Below are 23,823 nucleotides of genomic sequence, written 5' to 3' on the forward strand. Positions count from 1 at the left end.
TGCTGCATTCTAGGGTTCCAAAGCCCCAATCCTTAGGATCGTTTGAGGTCTCACCAGTTGGTCCACCAGCGATCATCAAGTTATCGATGGGAGATAACTTGATTTTTTTTTTCTCAGTAATCTATGTTTGTTTTAAGACTTATTCTTATGTCTGTGCACATCGCTGAGATTAGACCGCTAATGCATGATCACGGGTCCTCCAACCCAATGACAGCTTCAGGTATTTCTTTGAGACTGTCCCACTAAGTTTGGGAGAGCTGCCGGCCAGTCTGTGCATTGCAGTCCGATCTCGAACCTGTTTGCACAGATGTCTGAATGAGCCTTAATGCTGAAATAATCACAGATATTATAATACCACTGATGTTAGTACATTAATACATTACATTGGTATATTCACTTTTTACATACATGCTACCTATATCATTAATTGACTCCTATATCATTAATTGACTTCACTATATCTCAAAGAAACATTAGTGTGGGTTGTCTCAAGATAGATTATTCCTTGGAAATTTGTCATCATTTTCCATCTTGGGACAACTCCTTTGAGTTTCTAATTCTAAGTATCATTACAAAGAATGGGTGTTAGTGTATTAATGACAACAGTCCACCTCATTTTCATACCATAATGTTTATTCAAATTTTACACAAGCGTAATATGGGTGTAAAACTTGAGATGACTTCAGCTCTGATGACCTAAACTTGCAGCTTAAGTGATTGGGTCCATGGTTGGTCTGGTGACTGTAATATGTGTGTAGAAATGCTTTTATGCAAATTTACACTAAATTAACATTTTTAGGGACCATTAGTGATATATTTAGTAGCTATCCATAATGATATTTTCCTTTTAATATGTTTACCTGTAAGTTTCCTGCTACATACAGCTCTGGCAAAAGTTAAGAGACCACTTCCAAATGTCCAGTTTGTCTGATTTTTCTCTTTATAGGTATATTTTTGAGTAAAATGTAAATTGTTCTTTTAGTCTATAAACTTCTGACACAGAGGCGTAGCTAGGGGTTCAGCTAACAGGAGGACATATCATTGGTGCAACCTGCGCAGCTGCACATGGGCGCATGAGGTAAGGGGGCCCATTTCTACCTCCAAAAAAGGTGCAATTTTGTATTTGTAGGAGCTCTTGGGCTGCAAAGGGATCATATATTCTTGCACAGGGGCCCTTTCTGTCTGTGTCCGCCTGTGGCCCCCTAACCAGGTAATCATGATTATAACTTTGGTGGTATAGGGCTCTGGCGTAACTACCGGGGTAGCAGCCGAAGCGGTTGCTTGGGGCCCGGCCCATATAGGGGCCCGGGTCCCCGGCTCCGATCGGCGCTACCCGGTAGTGCAATTAACAGCGGTGGGCTGGGCCGGGTGGCAGAGCAGAGCATCGCCATTGTTGCTGCTCCGCGGCCTAGCGTGCAGCAGAGTGATGAGGTCATCATGCTGCGACCTCCTCACATTTCTGCTGGCGATGCAGAGCAGGGCAGAAGAGGCGGGGACAAGGTGGCCGGCGGGAAGAATGGTGAGCAGCAGCGCTTCAATGAGGAGCCGGACTCAGAGCTGAGCTGTGGAAGATTGGAGAACTGTCATTTGCTGTGCATAAGGTATGGGGCATGAATCCATGGTGTTAGTCCACAAGGGTAGCCGCACAGCATTGTGTGTATGAAAGTGTGTGTGTATGAGTGTGTGTAAGTGTGGTGTGTGTATGAGTGTGTTTGTGTGAGTGTGTATATGAGTGTGTGTGTGTATGAGTGTGTAAGTGAGTGTGTGTATAAGTATGTGTAAGTGAGTGTGTGTATGAGCATGTGTAAGTGTGTGTGTGTGTTAAGATGGGCAGTGTGGATGGAGGACATTATAGAGACTAGGGGCAGTATGTGGGGGACATTATGGAGACAAACATTATGGATAGGGACGGTGTAGGTGGGATATTATGGGATGGAGAAGTATGTTTTGGAGAGGGGTGATGTATGGGGTATATTATAGGGAGAGTCAGCGAAGGGGATATTATGGAGAGGGGTGGTGTAGGCAGGATATTATGGAGAGGGACATTTATCATGGGGAGGGGCGGCATGTGTGGGGGTATATTATAGTGAAGAGCGGTGTAGGGGGTATATTATGGAGAGGGGTGGTGTGGGGGGTATATTATTGAGAGGGGTGGTGTGGGGGGTATATTATGGGGAGGTGCGGTGTAGGGGATATATTATGGGGAGGTTTGGTGTAGGGGATATATTATGGAGAGGGGTGGTGTGGGGGGTATATTATGGAGAGGGGTGGTGTGGGGGGTATATTATGGGGAGGGGTGCAGTGTGTGGGGTGTATCTTACGGGGAGGTGCGGTGTAGGGGGTATATTATGGGGAGGTGCGGTGTAGGGGGTATATTATGGGGAAGTGTGGTGTAGGGGGTATATTATGGTGAGGGGTGGTGTAGGGGGTATAGGGTATATTATGGGGAGGTGCGGTGTAGGGGGTATATTATGGAGAAGGGTGGTGTGGGAGGGATATTATGGAGAGAGACAGTCTAGGGGGATTTTTTGTGCAGGAAGCACATTGAAGGGCAATTATTTTTTTTATTTTTTTTTTTAAATTCTTTATTTTCAAATTTAAACCACACCATAAGACACAACACCATTTTACAAGTACAATTGGCGAAGTATTGCTTAGGAGTCTGTCCAAGGTGAAAGGGAGGGAAAGGGGGGAGGGAAAAGTGGGTGGGAAAAAGGAAAAAGAAAGAAGGGAAGGGTAAAGAGGGATACATAGTATTGAACAATAACATCAACAAAAAGTAGTCGTTGGCATGAACACTAGCAGGAGTAGACCATGCTTTTTTGGTAAGAAATCCTTTGACGGGCACGAGAGGAGAACTTCCGTAGCCCTGAGATTAGACTTTATTAGTTGCAATTTCTTAAGAACTAGCTCAACACCGTCCCAAAAATGTCTCAGTTTGGGACAATCCCAGAATATGTGTGTGTGATGTCCTCCAGAGTTGAGGCATCTCCAACAAGCATCATTATCAGCAAGACCCATCTGAAAGAGCTTCGCTGGAGTCCAATGCCACCTGGTCAATATTTTATAAGAATTTTCCGGCAAAAGTACACACTTAGAGAATCCCCGTGCACTAGACAGCATTCTAGATACTTGTTTCTCTGTGAACGTAGTATTAAGTTCCATTTCCCAGGAGTAAATAAATGAGGGCTTAAAATGTACTCCCGGAGAGATCAGGTGTGAATAAATACGAGATAAGATTTTTAGCCGTGGAAGCGGAAGTTTGACCATAATATCTAGCCAGGACCAATTGGATTTGGTCGGGAATTTCTTCCTAAACTGCAGAAGCGTACGTCGAATGTGTGGGCTCTGAAGAAAATTAGTTGGTTGAATCATTGCACTTGGTGGCCAAACTTATTACCATAAAAGCTATTCAGTGTATCTCTAGGGAGGGTAGACCATAGATTATAAGGATCTTGAAAATCAAAATCTATTAAATAAGGTATTGAGCCAATCGGCGTTAACGTCGAGGGAAAAGTGTCCTCCGGTAGTTCCCCCAACATCAATCTTTTGATACGTAATGTAGAAGTTATCTCGTCTAGTCTAAGAGCGACCGGTGGTTTAGCCCTAGTCCAGAGATAAGGCAAACCCCTCGGGCCCAGTAAAGCCAGGTCGACACAAGTTCCCTCCCCACCCTCAGCGCAAGACACCACCTTTAACCATCTGCTAAGGTGGATTGCTTTATAATATAAAAGGGAGTCTGGGACTCCCAATCCACCAGAGGAGACTGGATAAGTAAGAAGCCTATAAGGCAACCTAGCCGGTTTAGATTTCCAGATAAATTTTCCTATTAGAGACTTTAATGACCCGAAAAAGGTCAGGGGTATCTGAATCGGTACCATATTCATGGCATACAAAATGATAGGCATGATATACTGTATGCCTTAAACATATTGATGCGACCCATCCAGGATAAAGTGGGTAGGTTATATTTATGCATCAGGTTGGTACCTTTTTTCATTAAGGGGATGAAATTACTTTGAAATAGGTTAGTGGGGTCCCTAGTTATGAATATTCCTAAATATTTAATAGAGCTATTGGCCCAAGAGAAGGGAGTCTGTGTACGGATAGTGGAAAGTTGAGAATGAGGGTGTATTGTAAGGGTTCCAATGGATTGTGATGAATAAGAAAATGCTCACACAAGAACTGAATTTCTAAATTGATTTACTTAATAAATGATAAGATTAAATAATAAACAATATAAAACTATAAATACATATGCATTAATCAGAAACAAGCATAGTATACATTCCACCCCTTGGTTTCAATCACTTTAATTAATTAACCTGCCACTACACTATACCATTTTTCATTATTTGCATTGCTCATTTATATATATATATATATATATATTTTATTTATTTGCTACCAATAGAAAACCGCTTTGGTAAAAAATAACATCCTGGGCTTAAAATGGAAAAAATCAAAACAAAAACAACATTGGACCAACAGGTAATGAAATATCAAATGTCAGTAGAAATCTTCTTTCTTCGGATCTTCTTGACCGCAATTTTTAAATGGGTCTCTGTTGCAGGGAAAGCACGGGGATTATTATGCCCTCATCACTTTGGGGTGACTTCACTACTTTCCCTGGTTAGCAAAAGAACAGACTCTAAAGAACAGTCTGTCCCTGCCCTTCATGACATTAACCCCTCGTTTCTCCAAAGCAATGGGTGAGGGAAGTGCAGGTGTCCATGGCTGAGCATAAGAGTCCTTTCATCTTCTATTGCTGCAGCTGTTCAGGGCCTCACTTTATATGCCATTTACATCAGCTGGCAGTCATGAGGATTCACCCTGGTTGACGGTTCAGCATCATCTGGGCTCAATCTCAGCGCTCAATTGGACATCTTCAGTCTACACACAAGACACAGCCTGCACTGAGGGAAAGTGAAGTTCACAATCATAGTTCCAAAGTATTGCCAGAGCTAACTCAGTCCAAAGCAACAGTCCAAAATAACTCAGTCCTGGTGGCTTGTTTTCCACCCCTTGATCAAATGAATCAAACAAAATTACTGTAGGTTTGTTGGTCCAAATTGTGCCCAGAATGACCTTTGAAATTTTCTACTGTAGCAAATATTTCTACTCTAGATAATAATTACTACATAAAATATATATCTTGTGTATGGACTTATACACTGATCAAACACATCAAATTCATGTGAATCACATTTGCATAAGAACAATGATCATAATTACCAGTACAATTATGTTCATGGAGATCACAAAATAATGTTACAACTAATCAGAATCAGTACAATTACATGTTAAGGAAAACAAAACCAATTTGCTATTAACCCAATTGTAGCAAATTATTATTTTTACATAATATACACATTACATCAACACACACACTCTGGCTAAACCTAATGCACTCATTCAGTAAACAGGAGAGATTCTCATTTATATATATAGACAAACACACACTTTGGGTGCCAACACATTTGCATCAGGTGTAGGTGAACAAAGCTATATCAAGACATTAAGAAACTAGCATTCATTGAAATCATTTAACATATATATTTCAAAACCCAATTTGCCCGGGAGCTCCCAAAAAATAAAAAAATGTTAAAACTCAAAAATAAGTCATAAAATATAATCTTATATTAGATGGACTCCTTTTTCACTACTGCAGGAATGAACTATTTAGTGTGCACTGTATTTACATGTTAATTAAATGGCCAAGGTTTCTTTCACTCCTGCAAACAAAAGGTTAATTACACCCCCCCAATCCAACATGTATGGACTGAAAAGAGAAAAAAACAATTCCTTTAAAAACCAAGAATGCTAAACACAGTACAATTAAAATTCAGAAAATGAGCTCATAAAAAATACAAATATACCAAATAAAAAGTAAAAATAAAAATACCACGTGGATTTTTTCTTTGGCTGTGAACCAATTTTAATCAAGGGATATCCATGACAAATATACAAAGCACATACAGTGACAAAGACAAACACTTAGTACAAATAAGTCATCTATTATCTTGTCAACCCCCCAGTATGTTATCAGTCATCTAACTTTTAGGTCAGTCTTAAATTCATTGTCTGTACTGTCACTCCCTCTTTGCCTTGTAGATTTCTCTCACAATGGCTCCCACATACAGAATCATCTTATATCTGCTGTGGTCTTTTGCCTTTTAAAACATCAAGGTCTATTACAAACCCTCAGGTGAGGAATGCACATTTATGCATCACCAAGACCAAACCCAATTCATAGATCAGCCAGCGCATACGTCACAGTATGCTCACAGGAGAATTTATCATCATATATCAGCCAGCGCATACGTCACAGTATGCTCACATGAGTATTTCTGTAAGAAACTCTAGAATGAAACAAACATCATTAGACATCAAAAAATGGCAAAAACTGTTCAAACAACAATTTTCAGGGATATTCAATTACTTTTATAATTAGTCCAGGAGGGAATCTTGGCAGGGGGTGTAGTATGCCATGGTATTGGAAGAGTGCAAGGGGCGGTTACAGTGGGGGCTTTGCATGCCTCCATCAGGTGTCCCACCTCTATCTTTCCAACCCCCTATCTCATTTGTCGCCACCCTCTTGGGTCTGGCGAGTTGCAATTTACCTTTCCTCCTTAGATCTTGCCATCTCCTCAACAGGTCACTTGTAGAGATCCCATCTATCTCCTGGAATGGAACTCCACTAGCTATCAGGTCACAAAACAACTCCGTCCTGCTCTTTCTTATTTGAGTATCATCCTCTTTTCTCCTTTCTTGATCTACTCTCTTTACTGTACTATTTTTTGATACTTTTGCTCTCTCTAGAGCAGATAGCTGGGAGATTAGATTGCATGCTGTGTAGACATTAGTGGAATTTCCCATAAGTGCACTGAACATAGTGAATAATGGGGCTTTGTAAGCAGCTGGGGCACCTTCTATGAACTTATTCTTCATCAATACTGTCAATATTGCAGCATCTGGTCCCTTCCAATCCTCAACAACAGCAAAATGATCATTCAGATCTGACAAAGGATTGCGAGTTATGCCATCTATACCTGCGATTTCTCTCAATCTCTGAACTCCAGCTGCAAGAGTCTCCCATCATGTCTGTGGTATTAATTCCATGGGAGAGTCATACACTTGTGCCACAGAATCCCTCACCAAATGCAATAAAGAGAAAGTCTCTGTAGTGTCCCTTGTACGCCTCATTTTTAGATGCACCATAGGATCAGTACAAATACTACAAAGTCCTATTGCCTCAAGACGGTTCAAAATTATAGTATCGGCTCCCTGATCCCATAATCTGAGAATCCATGCTAACAAAGGTTCTCCTGCTTGCTGCCTGTACCTGGTAGCTAATTCTGTTAATTCTCCGGCTGTATAATTCCTAGTTACTTCGGTCATTGAAGCTTCTGCTCCTGTAGCTGTGTTTCCTGCATCCATCCTATCTCCACTACGCTGTGTGACTTCTCTCCTAGTTTTAGTAGTCACAATCGGTCTGGCTTGCTTTTCTTCCTCATCTGTCTCACTGTTACAGAAATCACATTCTAGCAAATCTGACCATTTCTCATGTGCAATCATGGTTCTAATCTGTGCAGTACAAATATCTGACACTGGCCGCTGTCTCCTCCTGCGCCTATTCTTATTCACATTTTTCATTACATAAGCTTCAAAATTCCTTTGCATATTGTCATGCTGTTTCAAATGGTCTCTCAAGGCTGATTGCAAGCTAATCCTTTGCTCTATAGCTGTATGCAGCTCTAAACGCAAATCATCTATCTCCATCTGTAATCTTTGGGACACTTGCACAAAAATCCATCCAACGGCTGCTGCAGCTTTCTGCTCTTTTGCATCATACCTTGAGAGATCAAATTTTGCAGCCACTTCCTGGGGATTTGATAACCGCTGTCCCTCCATATACTTGTTACATTCCTGTGCCATTGGGGTCCACTTTCCTGGTAACACCCATTCTGGCAAAGATCTGACACTACTCTCAACTGCTTTCCTACTCTTAACAAACTTATTCAATTTTGCAAACATTTTTATTCAAAACAATCCCGCTTCTGACACCAATTTGTATTGTAAGGGTTCCAATGGATTGTGATGAATAAGAAAATGCTCACACAAGAACTGAATTTCTAAATTGATTTACTTAATAAATGATAAGATTAAATAATAAACAATATAAAACTATAAATACATATGCATTAATCAGAAACAAGCATTATTCATACGTTACATTATTCAGATAGACGTCGACCAGTAATCCTCCATGAGCAAAGAGTCTGAGAACAATGTGTCCTAGTTCTTTTAAAATGTCCAGCTAAAAGGTTTGTCCAGCCCCACCATATGGGGAATGATGTCACAAGTCTATTGTCCATTGGCTATAAACACATCCCCTCAATACCTGTTTTAACCAGTATATAATACAAGAAGCTAGAGGAGGGGGCATCCTGTGTGCCACATAGACAGCAAGCTGGAGGAGGGGCTTCGGAGCACAAGATAACCTAATTATGGCAATGAAGGTCCTTTGTTGGTAGATAAGTGTAAGCCAGTTATTCTCTGCTTGGACAATTTGACCATCTGGTTGAAACAAGCTTCAATGACCTTCTTGGAAGGTTCAAAGAGCTGATTGAAACTATATCAATAGTTGGTATTAATTAATTGGAGTGTTGAAACCATTAAAAATAACTCATAGTATACAGAGGGAGAGTAATATTTAACGCTTCAGATTTGGTTAGATTAATTTTAAAATTGGAAAGGGAGCCAAACTGTTGAAAAATTTGGAGGATGATCGGGAATGCCTGAGACGGGTTGGATATGAGAAAAAGCAGATCGTCTGCGAAAACTAGTGTTTTAATTGTCCCCGGACCCACCGACAACCCCTCTATGCGTTGTCCTTGTCTGATGCTTTGTATCAAAGTTTCTATGACTAAAATGAACAAGGATGGGGACAGAGGGCATCCCTGCCTAGTCCCGTTGTGAATCTCAAAACTGTTTGATAGGGTGCCATTTATCCTGACCCTGGCCGTCGGTTGAGAGTAGAGGGAGAGAACTGCTGTTATATATTGAGGAGGGAAGCCAAATTTAATCAATACCTGTTCCATAAATCTCCAGCACACTCTGTCAAAAGCCTTCTCGACATCCGTTGACAAGAGTACCACGGGGACCCGCCCCGGGACTTGGCAAACATTATAGACTGTATGGCCCTAGTGGAGTTATCTTTCCCTTCCCTACCCCTCACAAAGCCCGCCTGATCCTCATGAATTAATTTGGGTAAAAAGTTACTTATTCTGCCCGCTAGTATTTTTGCCCACAGTTTTATGTCAGCATTAAGCAATGAGATTGGTCTGTAGCTGGTGCACAAACTGGGATCCTTACCCTCCTTTGGGAGAACCGCAATATATGCCTCCAAGGATTGCTTAGGGGGAAGCTGGCCCTTCAAATAGGAATTAAACAAGGTCACCAAATGGGGTAAGAATGATTTTATGAACTTTTTATAGTATATAATGGGGAGACCATCCGGGCCTGGGGCCTTTCCATTTGGAATGGTGGAGAGGGTGTCCAAAATTTCTTTAGGGGTAACCGGAGCAGTTAACAAAGTTTGGCCTTCCGGGGTTATTTTAGGTAGATTTAGTGGAATCAGGAACTCTTTGATTTTTTCTATAGCTGTTATTGGGTCTTGCATGCTATCTGGTATGCTTAAATTGTATAAACTATCATAAAAGGATCTAAACTCCTCAGCAATGTCAGCGGTCTCGAAAATTGAAGAGCCATCCAGAGCTGTGAGTTGCCTAGTAAACATCTTGTCCTGCTGCTTTTTAAGCAGTGAAGACATAAGCTTACTACTTTTATTGCCGTGGAGATAGAACCTCTGTTTGCATCTCATATAGGTTTTGGCCGATTGGATATTTAAAAGATTTTTTAGCGAATTCCTAAGGTCCGTCAGTTCAGTTTGTATCTTATTTACTTGAGATCTCTTGTGTAATCTTTCCAAGGAATTAATTTGGTGCAAAATAGACACAACCTGTTTTGTCCTTTCTTTTTTGAGATGGGAACTCAAAGCTATAAATTCTCCCCTCATTACCGCTTTATGTGATTCCCACACCACAGGTATGGGCGGGCCAGAGTGTAAATTTGTCTGAAAAAAGAATTCGAGAGTGCCAGTCAGTTTCGTAATGTGGGAATCTGAATCTAATAATGTCTCATTAAGTGACCATGACCTGGCTGGTCGCGGAAGGGTTTCTATGCCTATGTCAAGGAAAATAGGAGCATGGTCCGATAGAGAGATAGCGTCTATGGTCGCATTTTTAACTAATGAGAGATTAGTTGTTTGTGTCAATAGATAATCAATTCTATGATAGCTACCACACGGATGGGAATAAAAAGTGTAGTCTCTACCCGAAGGAAAGAGTGTCCTCCAGGGGTCTATCAAGTGTAATTCTTGGAAAGAAAGGTGTAATTTTCTCAGTGCCCTTTGAAAAAGGGTCGACTTGCCCGTGGAAGTATCCAGGGATGGATTGAGTGATACGTTAAAATCTCCCCCCATCAGCAATAAACCCTCAGTAAATAGTTTTAAGGTATTCATTGTTTTGCACAGCCATCCAATCTGATTCCTGTTTGGAGCGTATAGGTTACATAGAGTAACTTTAGTATTGGCAATAAGGCCCTTTAGTATAATATACCTTCCTTCGGAATCTGAGAGGCAATCATGCAAGACAAAAGTAACATTCTTTTTAATAGCAATACTCACTCCTCTAGATGCCGACCCACCCGTACTATGATACCAGGTCGGGTAACGGGATCTAGACATATCCGGTACTCTCCCCACTTTAAAATGTGTCTCCTGTAGGAAGACCACACTAGCCTTTTTTGCATGTAGAAGGTTCAATACCTGACTTCTCTTACACGGGGAGCGTAAGCCCTTTACGTTGTATGAAGCCACTACTATAGTGGCAAAATTTTCCTTGTCACCCATAGTAAAATAGATGGAGCAAAAGAAAAAATAAATGATAAAGTGCCCTATGCCAACGGTCTACAAAAAATGCAAAATACAAGGTAAAGTAACAGTAACAGATAGAAAACAATAACCAACTACCTGCCTGCGGCAGGAGTAGGGGGTCAAACATACCCCCCATGACAGAGCAGGGAATTACATCCCCAACACACGAGTGATATATGTCAGCTTATAAGGCAGTTAAATGAAAGCAGCAACACATTAATAGATGCCAATCAAGGCAAACCAAAGTGATCTAAAACATTGCAGGGTTATACAGAAATTTCCGGGTCCATATGCAAGAAAATACGGCTAGACCGAGTACAACAGAATTCAGGGGGGCATCTCTTTCCTCGCCCCAGATTTCCCTCGTTTAGGGGGCATGCGTCTCTTCACTGAGGCCCAATCCCCCTGACCTCCTGTATAAGCATTGATAGGAGGAGGCGTGCGAAGATCCATATCTAAAGGTAACCATGAAGGAATATCAATAGGAGCAATGTCAAAAGTGTCCCATATTTTATTTAAATCTTCGGGACTCCTCACTGTTATTTGTTTGCCATCCCCATTTACCGATATTCCAAACGGAAATAGCCATTTATAAAGAATTTTACGCGAGCGTAGTATTTCCAATAAGGGTCTTAGAAACCTTCTCTTTGCAAGAGTTGACGGCGCAATGTCTTGGTAAAGTTGGATAGCAGATCCTTCATAGGTGAGATTTTTAACGTCCCTTGAGGCAGACAAAATAATATTGGTGTCCACATAGCTCAACAAGCCACAGATCACATCCCTCGGGGGTTCAGAAGGTTTAGGCCTGGGTCTGAGCGATCTATGGACCCTCTCTATTACAATTTGGTCGCATTATTCTTGCGGAATTAGGAGGGCAAAGATTTCTTTCGTGGATTTTTCTAGTCTTTCTGCAGAGACACTTTCAGGCAAGCCTTTAATCCTTATATTTTTTCTGCGGCTCCTATTCTCTTGATCTTGTAAGGCCAGAAGAGAGTTATTAAGCTGTGTTCTGTGGTAGTCCAAATGATCTCTCATGGCATTGGAGTGGCTAATGAGAGAGGACTGAGATGATTCAAGGGACTCCACTCTATTACCAATGTGTGACAAATCTGCTCTCATACCAGATATCTCCATAACCAAAGGCTTTAATGCTTGGGCCAGAAGTTTTTTGAATACTGATCTAGAGAACTTCCCAGAGTCTGAATGGGTAATATCGCTGCCTGAGACATCATCACTTGAGTCCGAGTCCTCGACCTGTTCCTCCACCTCAGCATTTGCATGCAGCTTTTTTGGTGTGGGCCTAGCCGACCCAGGTTTATTTTTCAGAAATTTCTCCATTTCGCTTTGCCTGCCCTGATGTACACTAGTAGCCAGCGGTTTTGCACGCTCTTTATTAGATTTAACCATAATGCTGAATTAAAGCGTGCATTTGAATCACTCCTCGTGCATTCAGGGAAAGCCTCCTAATGCATGTTCATAGGTGAAGATAACCCCATGCGTCTTGAAAGGTGGAGCGCTGGCATGAGTGAATAAGGCGGTATCCGTGCCCTAATGTGGTGCTCTATATATAAAGTCTCACACTGCTGTGGTATAAAATTAGGCCGGTCTTAGCGTCTCTGAAAGGGGGGAGCGGTACCCCCAAACTCCCAGTCGCTGTATGCAGCAGGAGCGACCGTCTCAGATTCCCTAGGCAATGCACCAGGAGCATCCAGCACTGCGGCCACCCTCTGTTCACCAGCCAGGCACTTGCAACCAGCTCACCTCCCTCTCCTCCGGTAAGCCAAACTTCTCCTTCCTTTCCTTGTTAGTCAGCGATCTCTCCTCCAGCATAGGCCACGGCCCTCCACCACCTCCAATGGCTCTCCGCAGACTGCTGACCGGCCCACCTCAGGAAGAAGCAGCAAAGATGGCGCCTGACCGCCTCTGGCGCCAAGGCCCGTTCCCCGCGACCGCTCTCTTCACAGAGAGCCGCGGTTCCCTCCTCTCCGTTCACCACCTTCTCCAAGCCCAACTCTCTCTGGGGGGCACACAGACACCCTCGTTGGGGTCCGAAGAGGGCTTACTTTGTGGCTGGCAGCGGGAGCTACAGCAAAGCACGTCCTCCCCACAAGCGATCCAGACCACGCCCCCTGAAGGGCAATTATTTAGTCAGGGGCACAACATGGTAGATATTTATACTTTGTTGGCAGTATAATGATTTAATAACGGCGCAAAATACTCCTGGCCACGATGAGAGCCACGCGCGCTGTTTATAAAAGCTCGGCGTCCGTGGCCAGGAGTATTTTGCGCCGTTGTAAAATCGTAAGCGCACAGCAAAAGGGCTAAGCCTCTTGATGTACCCTAATATGATAGTGTAGGGTGAAACGCGTTGAGGCAACATTGCTGAGGTGTGACAGAGCTTAATATCACGGCTTAACATCTCAGGCACATTGTGGACATATTAATCCCATTATGAGTACGGGGATGAGGCAAAATTGCCGGGATGTGGTAGAGCCTTAAGTTTATGGCTCAGTATACTGGCAGATTGTATTAATGTTACTCCCATGTGAATAAGGTGATAGCATGTGCATATGAGAGGTGACATCTACGGACTGAGTGAGTGGAATAAATCATTCGGTCACTGGCTGATCTGTTTCAATTGGGCAAAGGAGCCTTTGTATAGTCAACGGATGACACTGTATTAGGGAGATTCCGTTATTCTATTGGGGACAATGTGCAATAGCATTAGCACTTTAGTCTACGGATATTGGAGTGTAAAATTGGCTATTAATGATTGGGAATGATGCAATGGTATATCCATATATAGTATATCCATATATGCAATAATTGTTAAACACTTCCCTTAAAAAAGGATGCCTAGTGAGATTTTCCCTCATTAAAGGGTGTCTTGGAGTCCATGAATACAATGTTGTATAATTATATTAGTGTCCTTTATGACCCCCTCTTGTGGTAGGGGTTGATTGGACAGACTGCACACAAGCACGGTGGATGATTTGATATATTATTTATTCACAATTTATTAAAAGTTAAGTTTTATTATTTTTCCACCACAGTCAGTGATTTTTGCAATTACTGTAATTGGTTGGATTTGTATCTGGTGTAAGGGTGCCAATTCAGTGATATCTCTAATACTGACTACATCTCATAAGTAGTGAGGTTCCTGTATGGTCCGCTGTCTGATGATAAAGGTAGCAACAACTCCCAGTATCTCCTTACCATAATTAAGGACATACTGGGAGCTACATGTTCATGTCATACAAGTGTATCATGGGGCTGATCTAACACTGAAATTGACCACCGTAATAAGCGTGGTGCTGCATTCATCTACTGACTGTGGTTCTAATGTTACATTCATCTACTGACGGTGGTTCTAACGTTACATTCATCTACTGACGGTGGTTCTAACGTTACATTCATCTACTGACGGTGGTTCTGTCGCTGCATTCATCTACTGATGGTATTCATGACCCTGCATTCATCTACTGATGGTGGTTCTGGCCCTGCATTCATCTACTGATGGTGGTTCTGGCCCTGCATTCATCTACTAATGGTGGTTCTGTCGCTGCATTCATCTACTGATGGTATTCATGACCCTGCATTCATCTAATGATGGTGGTTCTGTCCCTGCATTCATCTACTGATGGTGGCTGTGCCCCTGCATTCTTCTACTGATGGTGGTTCTGTTGCTGCATTCATCTACTGATGGTGGTTCTGTTGCTGCATTCATCTACTGATGGTGGTTCTGTCCCTGCATTCATCTACTGATGGTTGTTCTGTCCCTGCATTCATCTACTGATGGTGGTTCTGTTGCTGCATTCATCTACTGATGGTGGTTCTGACCCTGCATTCATCTACTGATGGTGGCTGTGTCCCTGCATTCATCTACTGATGGTGGTTCTGGCCCTGCATTCATCTACTGATGGTGGTTCTGGCCCTGCATTCATCTACTGATGGTGGTTCTGGCCCTGCATTCATCTACTGATGGGGGTTCTGGTGCTACATTTATCTACTTGTCGGTGGTTCTGGTGCTGCATGTATCTACTGACGGTTCTGTCACTTCATTCTACTACTGGTTCTGATCATGTACACATGTAGCAAACCATAATGTGCTTCATGGCAAAGTTAAAACTGAAACTTAGATGGTTCCATATGTTCCATATGTAAGGACCTTATGTCATCCCCTGAAGAAGAAGTGGTTCACACTTTGAAACGCGTTGGGAATTAAATGGTCAAATTTCTCATGTTGTGGTGATTTTATCCTGGTCAAGCAGCGCACAGTAAGCCCGAGAATAACATTATATCCATAAGGATTCCACTTGTTATACCTTGTTATACTAATACTGAAATATTAATCTATTATTAAAGTATTAACAAGCTCACAAGTAAAAAAAAAGCCCCCTACCTCCCCCTGTCCCCCTGCCACACCCCAACAGCCCATTCTTTCACGTGCACCTCTCAGTGCTCTGTCCCCCTGACCCCACAATACCCCCATCCTCTCACATTCACCCCACAGTGACCATGACATGCCTAAGCTGAATGAATTTAATAAATTCCAACCCCACTTACCATGACGCTTGCAGGCAGCGACTGAAGCAGGACCAGGAAGTGTCCAGTTTAATGCACACAGAGGGCACTGAGCGTGCCTGAGACAATCAAAGCCTGCATGGCCGAAACTGCAGCTGGTGCCAGCCAGGAAAAAGCTCCTGGGGTGAGACAGCAGCACTGTACACTGCACAGATAGGCTCTGCAACCTGCCACTGTGCAATCTGCCAGACAGGGGAGCTGGCATTGTGCTGCTCTCTCCCTGACACCTCAGATACTGGCCATGTCTCCCAGTGGGCCCCTGCATGTGACTGGGCCCCAGGGCAATGGCCCTCTCTGCCCCCCAGTAGCTTAGCTACTGTTCTGACAATATGTCTCCGAATTTCCAAGTAATACATTTTGTTGTTTTTTTTCTGAAAAGGAGAAATGGTCAAAATAAAAAAAAACCCCAGTGCTTTCAGACCTCAAATAATGCAAAGAAAACAAGTTCATAATCATTTAGAAGCAACAATACTATTGTTTTAACTGAAGAAGTGTTCAGAAATCAATATTTTGTGGAATAACCATGATTTTTAATCACAGCTTTCATGCGTCTTGGCATGCTTTCCACAAGTCTTTAATTCTTATGGAAATAATTTATGGACTTCCATGCGCTGCTCGACAAAATACAGAGTCCCACTTATGGTGAAAGAGTAATCATTTATTCCCAACACGTTTTAAAGTAAGGACTACTTCTTCCTCAGGGGATGACAAACATCATTGTTTGTCATGCCCTGAGGAAGAAAGAAGTAGTCCTTACTTCGAAACGCGTTGGGAATAAATGATTACTCTTTCACCATAAGTGGGACTCTGTATTTTGTCAAGCAGCGCATGGAAGTCCATAAATTATTTCCATAAGAATTGATGTATCAGTGGTCAGTCGGTTTGACCTTTGGATGTGCAGCAGCTGACCACGAATCCGATGTGCTTGATCTCTCCTACAAATAGGTGAGTGAATTTCTTTTAATCTTTTAATATTAACTCGGATAAGACCCTATTGCGCTTTTCTGTTCCTTTAGTGTATTGCATTTCCACCAGTCTTTCACACTGCTTCTGATGCAAAAATGTAAGCAGTTCTTTGTTTGATGACTTGTGACTATCCATCTTCCTCTTGATTACATTCTGGAGGTTTTTAGTGGGGTTCAGGTCTGGAGAATGGGCTGCCCATGACAGGGTTTTAATGTGGTGGTCTCTTAATTTTTGCCAGAGCTGTAACTATGATGAGATTACATGCTTACCGATTTTGCTGAAATCCACTATCAACAACCGATTCTGAGTTTACAAAAGGCACCGGTTTAGTGTTGAAACCCACAGCCGTTGCACTCTTAATAAAGTTACCAGTGTGATGTACTATTTCTGAAAGTCAGCAGAACTTTTTGTCCTCCATGTTTTTCTCATGATTGGATGATCATGAGTTTGGACATCGAGGAAGACAATGATTAATCTAAAATATGTTCGTGTCTTCTCGACTGATATATCTTGCGGTGAATGGTTGAATGAAACTTGTCATTTGTTTGTCAGATTCTTGGCCAACCTATGAAGACCTCTTAGCATTACCATAGTCAGAGTGACATAGACCTTTGTTCCTCCATACTTTTTGCAAAGTAAATTTGATCATCATCCTCTGGCATTCACAAAGCTCTTTTTATGATTGCTGGGTGAACCTCTGTTTGTCAAGTCACCTTTCTAGCAGCTGCTACAGATCCTTCTCACAAAATTAGAATATCAAAAAGTCAATTTATTTCAGTTCTTCAATCACAAAAAGTGAAACTTATACATTAGATAGAGTGATCTATTTCAACTGTTTATTTCTGTTCATGTCGATGATTATGGCTTACAGCCAATGAAAACCCAAGTCATTATCTCAGTAAATTAGAATACTTTGTAACACCAGCTTGAAAAATTATTCTAAAATCCAAAATGTTTGCCTACTGAAATGTATGTTCAGTAAATGCACTCAATACTTGGTCAAGTCTCCTTTTACATCAATTACTGCATCAATATGGCGTGGCATGGAGGCAATCCGCCTGTGGCACTGCTGAGGTGTTATGGAAGCCCAGGTTGCTTTGATAGCAGCCTTCAACTCGTGTGCATTGGGTCAGGTGTCTCTCATCTTCCTATTGACAATACCCCAAGCAGCTTGGACCTCAAGCAGCTTGGATTGTGTGCCTCTGCAGTTTATTCCAAACTGAAATGTAATTTTTACTTTAATCTGAAAACAACTTGGACCACTGAGCAACAGTCCAGTTCTTTTTCTCCTTGGCCCAGGTAAGACGTTCCCCCTAATTTTTGAATGGCCTTTTCTTAACAATCCTTTCAAGTCTGCGGTTATCCCGGTTGCTTGTCACCTTTTCCAACCACACTTTTTCCTTCCAGTCAACTTTCCATTAATATGCTTGGATACAGCACTCTGTGAACAGCCAGCTTCTTTAGCAATGACCTTTGGTGGCTTACCCGCCTTGTGGAGTGTCTCAGTGACTGCCTTCTGGACATCTGGACATTAAAATGCTTGGGAAGCCTTTGCAAGTGTTTTTGTTAATTATTATAATTTACTTAGATAATGACATTTGGGTTTTTATTGGCTATAAGCCATAATCAAAATATTAACAGAAATAAAGGACCATCCACAATTTGCATAGTTTTAGGCGCTCGCTCAATACACATTTGTTCAGAGCGGCCTATCACATTCAGTAATCAAAGTCAAGTTTGTGTGTGTGTAGCCCATTCACTATCTCCATCTAACCCCCACCCCCTGAAGATGGCTGGACCGTCATTGTAAATACATCATTGTAAATACAAACCTGTGCTTTGTATCTCCCCCACCTCATTGTAGATTGTAAGCTCCACGAGCAGGGTCGTCTTATTTCGCTTTAATTATTGTATTGTTAACGTTGTTACTTATGACTGTTGTGTTTGAAACTGTTCAACTGTAAAGCGCTGCGGAATATGTTGGCGCTATATAAATAAAGATTATTATTATTATTAGAAACACTTGAAATAGATCACTCTGTAATGACTCTATATAATATACAGTTGTGCTCAAAAGTTTACATACCCCAGCAGAATTTTTGATTTCTTGGCCTTTTTTCAGAGATTATGAATGATAACACCAAAACTTTTTCTCCACTCATGGTTAGTGGTTGGGTGAAGCCATTTATTGTCAAACTGCAGTGCTTTCTCTTTTTAAATCATAATGACAACTCAAAACATCCAAATGACCCTAATCAAATGTTTACATACCCCATTTCTTAATACCGTGGACAGCTTGAAGTCTTTTGTGGTAGTTGTGGATGAGGTTCTTTATTTTCTCAGATGGTAAAACTTCCCACTCTTCTTGGCAAAAAGCCTCCAGTTCCTGTAAATTCCTGGGCTGTCTAGCATGAACTGCGTGCTTGAGATCTCTCCAAAGTGGCTCAATGATATTGATGTCAGGAGACTGAGATGGCCACTCCAGAACCTTTACTTTCTTCTGCTGTAGCCAATGACTGGTCAACTTGGCTTTGTGTTTTGGATCGTTGTCATGTTTGATCGTCCAAGTACGTCCCATGCACAGCTTCCGGGCTGGTGATTGCAAATTTGCCTCCAGTATTTGCTCATAACATGCTGCATTCATCTTTCCTTCAACTTTGACCAAGATTACTGTGCCTTTTTATCTTGCACATCCCCAAAACATTAGGGATCCACCTCCGTGCTTTATAGTTGGAATGGTATTCCTTTCATCATGGGCCTTGTTGACCTTTCTCCAAATGTAACGTTTATGGATGTGGCCAAAAAAGTTCAATTTTGTTCTCATCACTTCAAATTATCTTGTTCCAGAAGTTTTGAGGCTTGTCTCTGTGCTGTTTTGCATATTGTAGGCAAGATACTTTCTGGCATTTGCGCAGTAATGGCTTTCTTCTGGCAACTCGATCATGCAGCCCATTTTTCTTCAAGTACCTCCTTATTGTGCATCTTGAAACAGCCACAACTCTAGTTTTCAGAGAGTCCAATATTTTTGCTGATGTTATTTGTGGATTTTTCTTTGCATCCCAAACAATTTTCCTAGCAGTTGTAGACAAAATTTTGTTGGTCTACCTGACTGTGGTTTTGTTTTTACAGAGCCCCCGAATTTCCATTTGTTAATCACAATTTGAACACTGCTGACTGGCATTGTCAATTCCTTGGATATCTTTTTGTATCCCTTTCCTGTTTTATACAGTTCAGCTACCTTTTCCTGTAGATCCGTTGACCATTCTTTTGCTTTTCCCATGACTCACAATCCAGAAACGTCGGTGGCTGGATGAAAGATGCAATAATCTGTGTGGATCCCAGAAACTCAGTTTTTATGCACACACACTGATTACAAGGAAACAGGTCACAGGTGAGGATGTTACCTTTAGTAGCCATTCAAACCCATTTGTGTCAATTTCTGTGCATGTTATCAGGCCAAACTCACCAGGGTATGTAAACTTTTGATCAGAGTCATTTGGATGTTTTGGGTTGTCATGATTTAAAAAGAGAAAACATAGTAGTTTGACAATAAATGGCTTCACCCAATTACTAACCATGAGTGGAGAAAAAGTTTTCTGTTATCATTCATATTCTCTGTAAAAAGGCTAAGAAAGCAAAAATTCTGCCGGGGTATGTAAACTTCTGAGCCCAACTGTATGAGTTTCACTTTTTGCATTGAAGAACTGAAATTAACTTTTTGATGAGATTCTAATTTTGTGAGGAGCACCTGTATATGTACAGTTTAGTAAATTCTGGGCTCGTTGTACTAAGGAGTCTGGATTTGTTCTACAGTGCCTTGCGAAAGTATTCGGCCCCCTAGAACTTTTCATCCTTTTCCCACATATCATGCTTCAAACATAAAGATACCAAATGTAAATTTTTGGGGAAGAATCAACAACAAGTGGGACACAATTGTGAAGTTGAATTACATTTTTTGGTTATTTTAAATTTTTGTGGCAATTCAAAAACTGAAAAGTGGGGCGTGCAATATTATTCAGCCCCTTTACTATCAGTGCAGCAAACTCACTCCAGAAGTTCATTGTGGATCTCTGAATGATCCAATGTTGTCCTAAATGACTAATGATGATAAATATAATCCACCTGTGTGTAATCAAGTCTCCGTATAAATGCACGTGCTCTGTGATAGTCTCAGGGTTCTGTTTGAAGCACAGAGAGTATCATGAAGACCAAGGAACACAACTGGCAGGTCCGTGATATTGTTGTAGAGAAGTTTAAAGCTGGATTTGGATACAAAATGATTTCCAAAACTTTAAACATCCCAAGGAGCACTGTGCAATCGATCATATTGAAATGGAAGGAGTATCATACCACTGAAAATCTACCAAGACCTGGCCGTCCCTCTAAACTTTCATCTCAAGCAAGGAGAAGACTGATCACAGATGCAGCCAAGATGCCCATGATCACTCTGGATGAACTGTGGAGATCTACAGCTGACGTGGGACAGTCTGTCCATAGGACAACAGTCAGTCGTACACTGCACAAATCTGGCCTTTATGGAAGAGTGGCAAGAAGAAAGCCTTTTCTCAAAGATATCCATAAAAAGTGTCATTTAAAGTTTGCAACAAGCCACTTGGGAGACACACCAAACATGCGGAAGAAGGTGCTCTGGTCAGATGAAACCAAAATCGAACTTTTTGGCAACAATGCCAAACAATATGTTTGGCGTAAAGGCAACACAGCTCATCACCCTGAACACACCATCCCACTGTCAAACATGGTGGTGGCAGCATCATGGTTTGGGCCTGCTTTTCTTCAACAGGGACAGGGAAGATGGTTAAAATTGATGGGAAGATGGATGGAGCCAAATAGACAACCATTCTTGAAGAAAACATGTTGGAGTCTGCAAAAGACCTGAGACTGGGACGGAGATTTGTCTTACAACAAGACAATGATCCCAAGCATAAAGCAAAATCTACAATGGAATGGTTCACAAATAAACGTATCCAGGTGTTAGAATGGCCAAGTCAAAGTCCAGACCTGACTCCAATCAAGAATCTGTGGAAAGAGCTGAAAACTGCTGTTCACAAACGATCTCCATCAAACCTCACTGAGCTCGAGCTGTTTGCCAAGGAAGAATGGGCAAGAATTTCAGTCTCTCGATGTACAAAACTGATAGAGACCTACCCCAAGCGACTTGGAGCTGTAATCGCAGCAAAAGGTGGCGCAACAAAGTATTAAGTTAAAGGGGCCGAATAATATTGCATGCCCCACTTTTCAGTTTTTGAATTTCCACAAAAATTTAAAATAACCAATAAATTTCATTCAACTTCACAATTGTGTCCCACTTGTTGTTGATTCTTCACCAAAAATTTACTTTTGGTATCTTTATGTTTGAAGCATGATATGTGGGAAAAGGTTGAAAAGTTCCAGGGGGCCGAATACTTTCGCAAGGCACTGTATATGTTTATGTAGTAGCAGATCACATCTACTTGCCATTAGTTGTGTGCAATCAATCAAAGCAAATGTTTTATTAGCTTTCTTGGATCACGGCACATATACCTCCATAAATAATCCCTAATTGAGAGGAGAATATGGAGAATTCGGCTGGTATATCATGGCTACAAAGCGAAGACCCGCACCAGTTTTACTGGATTAAATTTTTGGTGGCCATAAATTCCTACCAAACAAACTGTATAACCTAAGAAGTCTCTTTATAGTGACCTTATATACTTATGGCGAATATGTATCTAGAAAGAAGGCTGCCTTGCCATGTAGAACCAGGGCTGTGGAGTCGGTGTTCATTTTGGTGCAGTCAGTCAGTATAAAATGGACCGACTCTGACTCCTTCAGGAGTTCAGGGATGTGCTGGGTTCAGGGATGTGCTGTAAATGTTTCCATAATAATTTGGGAAAGTTATGAAATGACCTCTAAATGTCTGTTCTGTTCCTGATCTAAGGATCTCAGCTTTTAGATGAGATGAATCTGTGCTGCCCTTTATGTACATGCTCAGTAGTGACCAGTGCTGTGGAGTCGTAGATGAGATGAATCTGTGCTGCACTTTATGTACATGCTCAGTAGTGACCAGTGCTGTGGAGATGTAGATGAGATTAATCTGTGCTGCACTTTATGTATATGCTCAGTAGTGACCAGTGCTGTGGAGTCGTAGATGAGATGAATCTGTGCTGCACTTTATGTACATGCTCAGTAGTGACCAGTGCTGTGGAGTCGTAGATAAGATGAATCTGTGCTGCACTTTATGTACATGCTCAGTAGTGACCAGTGCTGTGGAGTCGTAGATGAGATGAATCTGTGCTGCACTGTATGTACATGCTCAGCAGTGACCAGTGCTGTGGAGTCATAGATGAGATGAATCTGTGCTGCCCTTTATGTACATGCTCAGTAGTGACCAGTGCTGTGGAGTCGTAGATGAGATGAATCTGTGCTGCGCTTTATGTACATGCTCAGTATTGACCAGTGCTGTGGAGATGTAGATGAGATGAATCTGTGCTGCCCTTTATGTACATGCTCAGTAGTTACCGATGCTGTGGAGTTGTAGATGAGATGAATATGTGCTGCACTTTATGTACATGCTCAGTAGTGACCAGTGCTGTGGAGTCGTAGATGAGATGAATCTGTGCTGCCCTTTATGTACATGCTCAGTAGTGACCAGTGCTGTGGAGTGGTAGATGAGATGAATCTGTGCTGCACTTTATGTACATGCTCAGTAGTGACCAGTGCTGTGGAGTCGTAGATGAGATGAATCTGTGCTGCGCTTTATGTACATGCGCAGTAGTGATCAGTGCTGTGGAGTTGTAGATGAGATGAATCTGTGCTGCACTTTATGTACATGCTCAGTAGTGATCAGTGCTGTGGAGTTGTAGATGAGATGAATCTGTGCTGCACTTTATGTACATGCTCAGTAGTGACCAGTGCTGTGGAGTCGTAGATGAGATGAGTCTGTGCTGCACTATATGTACATGCTCAGTAGTGACCAGTGCTGTGGGATTGTAGATGAGATGAGTCTGTGCTGCCCTTTATGTACATGCTCAGTAGTGACCAGTGCTGTGGGGTCGTAGATGAGATGAATCTGTGCTGCACTTTATGTACATGCTCAGTAGTGACCAGTGCTGTGGAGTCGTAGATGAGATGAATCTGTGCTGCACTTTATGTACATGCTCAGTAGTGACCAGTGCTGTGGAGATGTAGATGAGATTAATCTGTGCTGCACTTTATGTATATGCTCAGTAGTGACCAGTGCTGTGGAGTCGTAAATGAGATGAATCTGTGCTGCA

At 41.8% G+C, this 23,823-nt stretch overlaps 1 protein-coding gene across 3 annotated transcripts in view; it reads left to right on the forward strand.

Moving 5' to 3' along the window:
- Positions 1–23,823, forward strand: part of SLC8A3 (solute carrier family 8 member A3) — a 463,850-nt gene that overhangs the window by 154,105 nt on the left and 285,922 nt on the right. The window lies entirely within an intron of this gene.

The sequence above is a fragment of the Dendrobates tinctorius genome, unplaced genomic scaffold (assembly GCF_039654945.1).
Source record: "Dendrobates tinctorius isolate UK_male_01 unplaced genomic scaffold, ASM3965494v1 ptg000208l, whole genome shotgun sequence".
Lineage (NCBI taxonomy): Eukaryota > Metazoa > Chordata > Amphibia > Anura > Dendrobatidae > Dendrobates > Dendrobates tinctorius.